Source organism: Siphateles boraxobius, unplaced genomic scaffold, assembly GCF_051911475.1.
Source record: "Siphateles boraxobius isolate OS27281-9 unplaced genomic scaffold, OSU_SipBor_1 52, whole genome shotgun sequence".
In the NCBI taxonomy this organism is placed as follows: Eukaryota; Metazoa; Chordata; class Actinopteri; order Cypriniformes; family Leuciscidae; genus Siphateles; species Siphateles boraxobius.
Genome location: NW_027509164.1, coordinates 2,315,001 through 2,324,790, shown reverse-complemented (window position 1 = coordinate 2,324,790; position 9,790 = coordinate 2,315,001).

Genomic DNA, 9,790 nt, shown 5'->3' with positions numbered 1-9,790 from the left:
CATATACAGTATTATCAGCTGTATGATGTGTTTTTACCCTGAAATGTTTAATTTCGAGAGAGACCCGGCTCGCGCAGTGAGGGAGACAGAATAAACTTGCTAAAAAGAGATCCAGCGCGAGAGAGAGGCAAAGAAAAACACATGTTCTTAATTTATGTTGCTTTGGACTATTTTCATTTTGGACTATTTAATTGTTTAATTTAGGTGCAATTTCTTTTGCAATACAAATTTAAAATATTGCAAGAATAAGATTCTGTGTTTCTTATTTTGCATCGCAAAGGAAATAAACTCTAAACTCGATGCAACCCTGTTTTAAATAAATAAACTGTCCCGACACTTTATTTAAACCTTCAATTGTGCGATGGGGTTTCAAACTTCATTAATTTTAGTGTTCTTTTACATTTTCATTGGTTTTTATATTGAAAGCAATACTATTTAGTTAGTCTGTTATTTTGTGCAGCCAAGTCAACAAAATCAGTCTTTTTCTGATTTGTTCAATGTATGGACCTGTTTTGAAAAAGTTCTTCCGTTGCTATGGCCGGGTATCACTGTCAGTCATCTCAATTTCCTGAATGATTCACAAAACAATAATTTAGCAGATTAAAGACGAGCTTCTTCATTCTCATTTTCTGACGCGATCGGCTGACAGTCTTCCTTCATCAGTTTTGTCGTCTGTGCAGCGGCTCTACAGGAATGTTGCAAATGTATGTTGTAATGTGCCATTGATAATTAAACATAACACTTGACTTTAAAGGAGCTGTATGTAAGAAATTTATTTCAATTAATCATAAAATGGCCCTGATATGTCACTAGACATTAAGAAATCATGTTCATTTCAAATACTTATATCACTGACAACAGTAGTCCGGCCAGGATATTGTCATTTAAAAAGTGAAGTTGCAGCCCTCAACTGATGTTGATGTTGTCATGTTGTGTTTTGGTCTGATGCGCCACCCTCCACCTATCTACCAATCACGAAGTCAGTAGTGTTGCGGCATCCGGGCTGCCAGCTCTGCTCTAGTTACCACAGCTGCAGCTACAAACGTGTCGGAATTGGATAAAAAAAAAATGTCTAACGTTGCGAAACCAAAAAAAAAACTTGTTATGAATCAGAAATACTTCGAGTCCGAAATAAAACAAGGATCTGTATAGGAGATGCCTTTGAAAGATGGAAACGGCTGAAAACGGAGAAGAATTTGAAGACAGACGCCAACGTTGCTAATTTTCTCCTGGACAGGTAAGATTCATCTATGTTTGGCTAACTTGTACTTGATGTAAATGGACATTTCAAATATTCATGACAGTCGAACAAAGTTATGCATGTTCGTGCAAAGTAACGTTACGTTAGCTCATATGGAGGAGGTGGGTCATCGAATTAGAAGCACTAGGCGCAATTCCACGGTAAAATAACTTTTTCTAGTTATTTCTTTTGCAGCCTACTTGTTTATCATGCAAGTTCCACAGCCAAAAATAATAGAATGACATGTAATCTTTCACATCACATATTTTAGCGTTATGGATGTGTACTGCAGGGTAAGTTAAAAGATACAGCTGGTTGCTTTCACTTATAGCGTCAGCTAAATGAATAGCTGTAGGCTATCTTTGATAACCATTACACACAGTGACCGAGGCTTGTGCTTGTACTTTCGTTAATGACAGATACCTACCGTTACAAGTTATACAAACAGCTACTGTTCTAACAATGTACTGTCACATACGAGCGTACATCTTTACGATACGAAGCTTAAATGGGATCTGTGGTCTGACCTCATCAGCACTAAGACACAACAAAGAATGTACTTTTTAAAGAACCTGTTATCCTTTAATGTCCACAACAAAATGCTGCAGATGATCTATTGTTCTTTTATTGAAAGTGTTTTGGCTTTCTGCATCACCTGCTGGTTTGGTAATGCTACTGAGGCACAGAAGAAGTCTGTAAGAAAAACAGTAAAAACGGCCAGTAAACTATTAGGGATCAAGTTACCAAGTGTGGAATGCGTTTACAGGGAAAGAGTAATGAACAAGGCAAAAACTATTGTGGGAGACAAGAGGCACCCCCTTCATTCGAACTGCTGCCATCTGGGCGACAATATTGCCTCCCTCTGTTGACCAAAAATAGATCTAAATCTACATTTGTGCCTCAAGCAATTAAGTTTCTAAACATGTAAGTTTAATAGTTAGGATACTCAGCTGGTTTGGTATGCCTAATTTAATCGGTAGTAAAGTGCGGGGTATGGGGAAATATGTGTTAAGTGTATTAGTATGTGTCTTTGTATTTTTAAAGGTTCTCTTTTTGGTGTATGAAATAGGATGTATGTTGAAATGCCTACTTGATAGCCATGCAAACAAATGTTCCTTACAGGGACAAATAAATGTACTTTACTTACTTATTATATTTGGCTAATCGCCAATTCGCCATTAGTAAATTTTTGCGATATATAATTACAAAACATCTCTCATTTGAAGCATAAACATAATTAACAGAAGAAAAACGTACTATGTAGGACTTGTCACTTGCCATTGGAAGCTTCTTGTAGCAGCCTACGTTCCTGCTGGATCCTGCATCCTATCTGGCAACCTCGTGTCAGGGAGGAGGGGAAGGGGATCAAACGCTCTACAGTAATTTGAAAGTGATTGCAGTACCAGTTTTCGCCACAATCCTACATACGGCTCCTTTAAATAAATAAACAGTTAATATACTTGCTAATAAACGGTTACCAATTTAAGCATCAAGAACGGTAAAACATAAACGCTGTCATCGATTAACAGCATGTCGGCTACAATGAGATTCGATCTCGGATGGCATGAAGCTCCGCGAAGCTCATGTTGTTGCGTTGACCACAGAGCTAACGTCTGAACGCTGTTAAGTTAACGTCTTATGCTCTTGCAAAGCCTCACTGATGTAGCCTAATATGTTTCTATTGCAATGTTTTATGTTGAAATGTTTTCATTATTTATTCAATTTAATTTAAGTAATTTCAGTATTGTGATTTTGAATTCGTTTAACTACAATATTTCACTTGAATTCATCTGCTACCAGCTTTCAATCGCTCTGAATGAGCCGCGGCGCGGCGGCAGATTACGCAATAGAGAGAATAAATTGACACTTTTCAAAGTCTGTGATTGTAGCGCCTCTTAGCGGTAAAAGGCAGCAAATACACCCCGATTTAAGTTCCTTTTAATAAAAGTATTATTCAGGTTGAGTACCAACTGTCTATACCTGGTGACTTGAAGAGGCTGACTCCCCTTTCGTCGAGCCCAGCAGGACCTTTGAGCTCATCAATGTCTATCTGGATAAGCCTAAAGGTCTCCTGAGCACCAAGTGTGACCCTGCGGACGTGGTGAAGCTGCACCATGTCTTCATCAGTGACATTATGCATATAATAATTTATGTTTAATACTAATATTACTCACCGGGGAGTCACTCAGAGACGGTTGTGCAGAGGAAAGATAACTTTGGCTATGGATGAGGACGTCTATGAGGATGGTGTAGATGATGCTGTAGATGAGGACGTCTATGAGGATGGTGTAGATGATGCTGTAGATGAGGACGTCTATGAGGATGGTGTAGATGATGCTGTAGATGAGGACGTCTATGAGGATGGTGTAGATGATGCTGTAGATGAGGACGTCTTTGAGGATGGTGTAGATGATGCTGTAGATGAGGACGTCTTTGAGGATGGTGTAGATGATGCTGTAGATGGGGATGTCTTTGAGGATGGTGTAGATGATGCTGTAGATGGGGATGTCTTTGAGGATGGTGTAGATGATGCTGTGTGTGGCTGTAGATGATGCTGTGGATGAGGACGTCTTTGAGGATGGTGTAGATGATGCTGTAGATGAGGACGTCTTTGAGGATGGTGTAGATGATGCTGTAGATGAGGACGTCTATGAGGATGGTGTAGATGATGCTGTAGATGAGGACGTCTTTGAGGATGGTGTAGATGATGCTGTGTGTGGCTGTAGATGATGCTGTGGATGAGGACGTCTTTGAGGATGGTGTAGATGATGCTGTAGATGAGGACGTCTATGAGGATGGTGTAGATGATGCTGTAGATGAGGACGTCTATGAGGATGGTGTAGATGATGCTGTAGATGAGGACGTCTATGAGGATGGTGTAGATGATGCTGTGTGTGGCTGTAGATGATGCTGTAGATGAGGACGTCTTTGAGGATGGTGTGGACTCAGATTTTATTACCTCTAATAAGTGAGTGCCATCCAGCCATGAGGGGTCATTTATGGAAGAGCTTGATTTCTGTGTAACAAAGTCAAAAACATCCTGATTAACATTTTTTTATCACGAAAGAAGTAATGTGCTGAAATTGTAATAATTTTAAAACACTGATTTAATGTTGTGATTCAGACACCTTACTTGATTATTCTTGTCATAAACAAACTTCCTAAATCTTTTCAATTGTACACTAGTGATATTGGTCACAGGTGTATCGAGCCACCGGCTGACAGAGCTGAAAGCCTTCCTGACCAAATCCCTCTCACTCAAAGATAAATCCTCTTGCCTGGCCTTCTGGACAGAATGCTGGTTATAGAGATCCCACATCTCCTGAAAAGTATGGTTCTCTAACCCTTTCTGTTCATAAGCACATTGGTGGATGTTGGCCTCCAGGACAGATGACAGTTGTGGAAAGCTCTCTGCATACTCTGCCAGAAAGTCTCTAATCCAGGGACGTTGACCTTTTACATGTTTGTTGCAGAGTTCTTCTCTATGCTTGTCAACTAAACTGCAATACATCAATTGCAAAATTAGCATTGAAACTTTGGAAAGATGAAAATATTATTTCCTTTTCACCTTTATTTATTTTTTTATAATCACTTAAAGGGTTAGTTCACCCAAAAATGAAAATTATGTCATTAATGACTCACCCTCATGTCGTTCCAAGCCCGTAAGACCTCCGTTCATCTTCGGAACACAGTTTAAGATATTTTCGATTTAGTCCGAGAGCTTTTTGTCCCTCGATTGAAAATCTATGTATGGTATACTGTCCTTGTCCAGAAAGGCAATAAAGACATCATCAAAGTAGTCCACGTGACCTCAGTGGGTTAGTTAGAATTTTTTGAAGCATCGAAAATACATTTTGTTCCAAAAATAACAAAAACGACGACTTTATTCAGCATTATATTCTCTTCCGGTTCTGTTGTCAATCCACGTTCGCGACGCCAGTGACGCTGCTGACGTAAGACGCTGCTGACGTGTTATCTGGTGCATCCGTGTATTCGTGTTCAAATAAATATGTCTGGTTAAAAAAAAATGCAAGTCTTCCCCTGTGTGGAAATCCTTAGACATGTTTGCAAAGATTGTTTTGTTTACAGCGTGCGTCTCCCTCAGACTGTAAACGAAGCTCGGGCGCACCAGATAACACGTCAGCTCGTCTTACGTCAGCGGACTCATGAAAGCGGATTGACAACAGAACCGGAAGAGAATACAATGCTGAATAAAGTCGTCGTTTTTGTTATTTTTGGAACAAAATGTATTGTCAATGCTTCAAAAAATTCTAACTAACCCACTGAGGTCACATGGACTACTTTGATGATGTCTTTATTGCCTTTCTGGACAAGGACAGTATACCGCACATAGATTTTCAATGGAGGGACAAAAAGCTCTCGGACTGAATCTAAAATGTCTTAAAATGTGTTCCGAAGATGAACGGAGGTCTTACGGGCTTGGAACGACATGAGGGTGAGTCATTAATGACATAATTTTCATTTTTGGGTGAACTAACCCTTTAAGCTTAAATAAAACTTTAGCTTAAATAAAATATGCTTACTACTTCATCTATCCCACATCATGTGACAAAAGCCAGTGAAATGGGGCATTGAGGTATTGGCCAAATGGGAGTACCAGCTTGCCCAGACACTGCTGTGGTGATGGTGCTGGGACCCCATCAGCGTGAAGTGCTCTTCAGCGAGGGCTAGTGCAGTGGACTGGTTCTGTCGTGTTGTTGCTGGGACCCCATCAGCGTGAAGTGCTCTTCAGCGAGGGCTAGTGCAGTGGACTGGTTCTGTCGTGTTGGTGCTGGGACCCCATCAGCGTGAAGTGCTCTTCAGCGAGGGCTAGTGCAGTGGACTGGTTCTGTCGTGTCGTTGCTGGGACCCCATCAGCGTGAAGTGTTCTTCAGCGAGGGCTAGTGCAGTGGACTGGTTCTGTCGTGTTGGTGCTGGGACCCCATCAGCGTGAAGTGCTCTTCAGCGAGGGCTAGTGCAGTGGACTGGTTCTGTCGTGTTGTTGCTGGGACCCCATCAGCGTGAAGTGTTCTTCAGCGAGGGCTAGTGCAGTGGACTGGTTCTGTCGTTTTGTTGCTGGGACCCCATCAGCGTGAAGTGCTCTTCAGCGAGGGCTAGTGCAGTGGACTGGTTCTGTCGTGTTGTTGCTGGGACCCCATCAGCGTGAAGTGCTCTTCAGCGAGGGCTAGTGCAGTGGACTGGTTCTGTCGTGTTGGTGCTGGGACCCCATCAGCGTGAAGTGCTCTTCAGCGAGGGCTAGTGCAGTGGACTGGTTCTGTCGTGTCGTTGCTGGGACCCCATCAGCGTGAAGTGTTCTTCAGCGAGGGCTAGTGCAGTGGACTGGTTCTGTCGTGTTGTTGCTGGGACCCCATCAGCGTGAAGTGCTCTTCAGCGAGGGCTAGTGCAGTGGACTGGTTCTGTCGTGTTGGTGCTGGGACCCCATCAGCGTGAAGTGCTCTTCAGCGAGGGCTAGTGCAGTGGACTGGTTCTGTCGTGTCGTTGCTGGGACCCCATCAGCGTGAAGTGTTCTTCAGCGAGGGCTAGTGCAGTGGACTGGTTCTGTCGTGTCGTTGCTGGGACCCCATCAGCGTGAAGTGCTCTTCAGCGAGGGCTAGTGCAGTGGACTGGTTCTGTCGTGTTGTTGCTGGGACCCCATCAGCGTGAAGTGCTCTTCAGCGAGGGCTAGTGCAGTGGACTGGTTCTGTCGTGTTGGTGCTGGGACCCCATCAGCGTGAAGTGCTCTTCAGCGAGGGCTAGTGCAGTGGACTGGTTCTGTCGTGTCGTTGCTGGGACCCCATCAGCGTGAAGTGTTCTTCAGCGAGGGCTAGTGCAGTGGACTGGTTCTGTCGTGTCGTTGCTGGGACCCCATCAGCGTGAAGTGCTCTTCAGCGAGGGCTAGTGCAGTGGACTGGTAGGAACATCACCAATGTAGCCTGCTGACGACCCTCTGGAGCACTGGGGTTATGAAGACGGATGACCAGCGTTGACATATCAAGGTACACAGAAATAAAAACACCACATTAAAGGTAACTATATTGGACTCATAATAGTAAGATTTCTATATCCACCAGTCTGCGATGTATTCTCTTTCAGCCAATTAGTTAAGCCTCATAAATAAACATCACAAACATCAACATTACTAATGTTCATATGCAAAGCCTTATAAATTACAGGTATGTAATGTGCAGGTCATTACTTAAAATAACTTATTATCGATAGAAATATCATGAAAGGATGATTAATGTAATCTCATTCATCTTTATATTTAAATATTCCTAAACTACTAAAGTATGCTTTATTAAACCATGTAATAGTTGGCAATAGGTTAACTTCAAATATCAGAGACGGTGTATAATGTTATATTAAGTATATTTTGGTTTTGAATTCTTTAGTAATTCTGAATTCAGCTTTTGTACACGGTCCTTTTGTACTATTGTCCTTACAGTCTGTAAAAACCTAAACTTTGACTGTGTCCTTCAATGTTTATTTAGAAGCACAATGTAATATTACATTGTATTGCTAATATTAATAGTAGCTACACAATGTGATAGCATTTCAAATATCTTCCATTTTTTATTTCACCTTAAACATGGAAAGCAAACCTAGCCTGTAGCTAACTGTCTGCCATCATCAATTTACTAGCTAGATGTGATGTGGACAATTAACAGAAGCTGACTTACCTTTTTCTCACTTTTGTGCTGAATGTCTTTTCACACTAGATTTTCCGTCTGTAGAGACAGAAAGAAAGAATTACGATCCAACTTGATAATATGCTTGCGCTCGTAACTGATAGATGTCAAATCACATCTGAATTAGCGGTTGTGGTCTCTGATTGGTAGTCTTCAGTCGACATCGACCGTGTGATTGGTAGTCTACAGACGGAGTCTACTACTCTCGGCCAATCAGAAGGCCAAACTGAATACACTAGACAGCCCAGCATCTCTGGTCTCTGATTGGTAGTCTACAGTCGACATCGACCGTGTGATTGGTAGTCTTTCACTAAAAATATGTAATTCATTGTGTCATAGACTAAATAATTTAGGGCATTTTACATGATTTATTTAGGTAGATTCCATGACAGAAATCAAGCCTTAACTGCTCAAAAAGATTACGTGTAATATTGTAACCATATTTTTAAAGTAAATAAGAGTAACATAATGTAGTGTAGTGCTTATATTTTTCAATATACAATATATGCATTGACCATGCATGGCCATATATTAATTTACAATAAACACAATGAATTACAACAGATATCTAGTTCCCATCATGCTTTGCTTCTGACTGTTAAAGGAGAGCAAATGTTAAAATTAAGTGTTATTTGATGTGTTTTGCTCAATATTAATATACAGGGGAGATCTGTTAGTGTTTAATGTTCTATTATTTTGGAATTTAAAAGGTTTTCTGGAATGTCTGATATTTTGGGGTTACCATTGTACTGAAGAGTCGAGCCTGTGGTTCGGGTGAAATTGGCCTATTTCACAACAAGATAGTAATCTCTGTATTTAAAGTTGATAACATTATTCACATCAGTATAGTACTAATTTTATTGTTTTATACTGCGGTACAAACATACTGTTGTGCTTTTGATAAGTAGCTTGTAAATATGAATATAATGTATGTAATTTAAAAAAAATTCAGAGATTTATGACATATGTTTCTGAATGTATTTTTCTTATAATGCATGAGTAAATACATCTGCAATATATTACACATACAGTACCATATCTGATCACATATGCATCTATATATTATTGAATATAAAACTACATACATTAAGTTCTACTATATTACAGTTTTTTACAATCACTTTGCTACTATTTTCAGAACCTTGATGTCATTTTTCAAAACTCTAGACACAAAACTCACAACGGTTATCACTTGTAACACAGGTTGTCTAATGTTCAAAACATTGCATTGTGCATTCACATCTTTAAAGAAATCTTGCACTTGCACAATCATTGGTTCAAAAAACAAATTTACTGTGAAATACCATTGAAACACAACTATAGATCACCCACACACAACCAACCGATAGTTTCACTCTGTCATTGTTCGTACAATCATTAACTATTGTAGAACAAAATAGGTGATACAGGTTTCATTATGGTACTACATGTACAGTAAATACCTCTGTTACTGTAAAGTACTGCAGTAGTAGAGAGAATACAGACAAAGTGGAATCATTGAAGAAAGTTTGTAATATATTGATGCAAAACACTACAGTACAATCACAACATTGGTTTATATTTTAATCAAAGCAAAAATACAGTAATTAGCTATGAAATAGAAAAGAAAAGACAGTACTGTAAACCATCAAATACAATGAAATAGAAAAGAAAAGACAGTACTGTAAACCATCAAATGCAGTGTTCCTCAACTTGCTTGCACTGTAAGAAATAAAACAGCAGTGATTACTGTACTTCTACATTGTCATCAACTCTGTGTTGTGGATTTGGCCACAGGTTCTCATCTACATCACAATGGATGTTTTCATTAGCCAAACATCTTGGAAAAAACCTTCGGGCATGGCGAATCCAGGCCTGACAC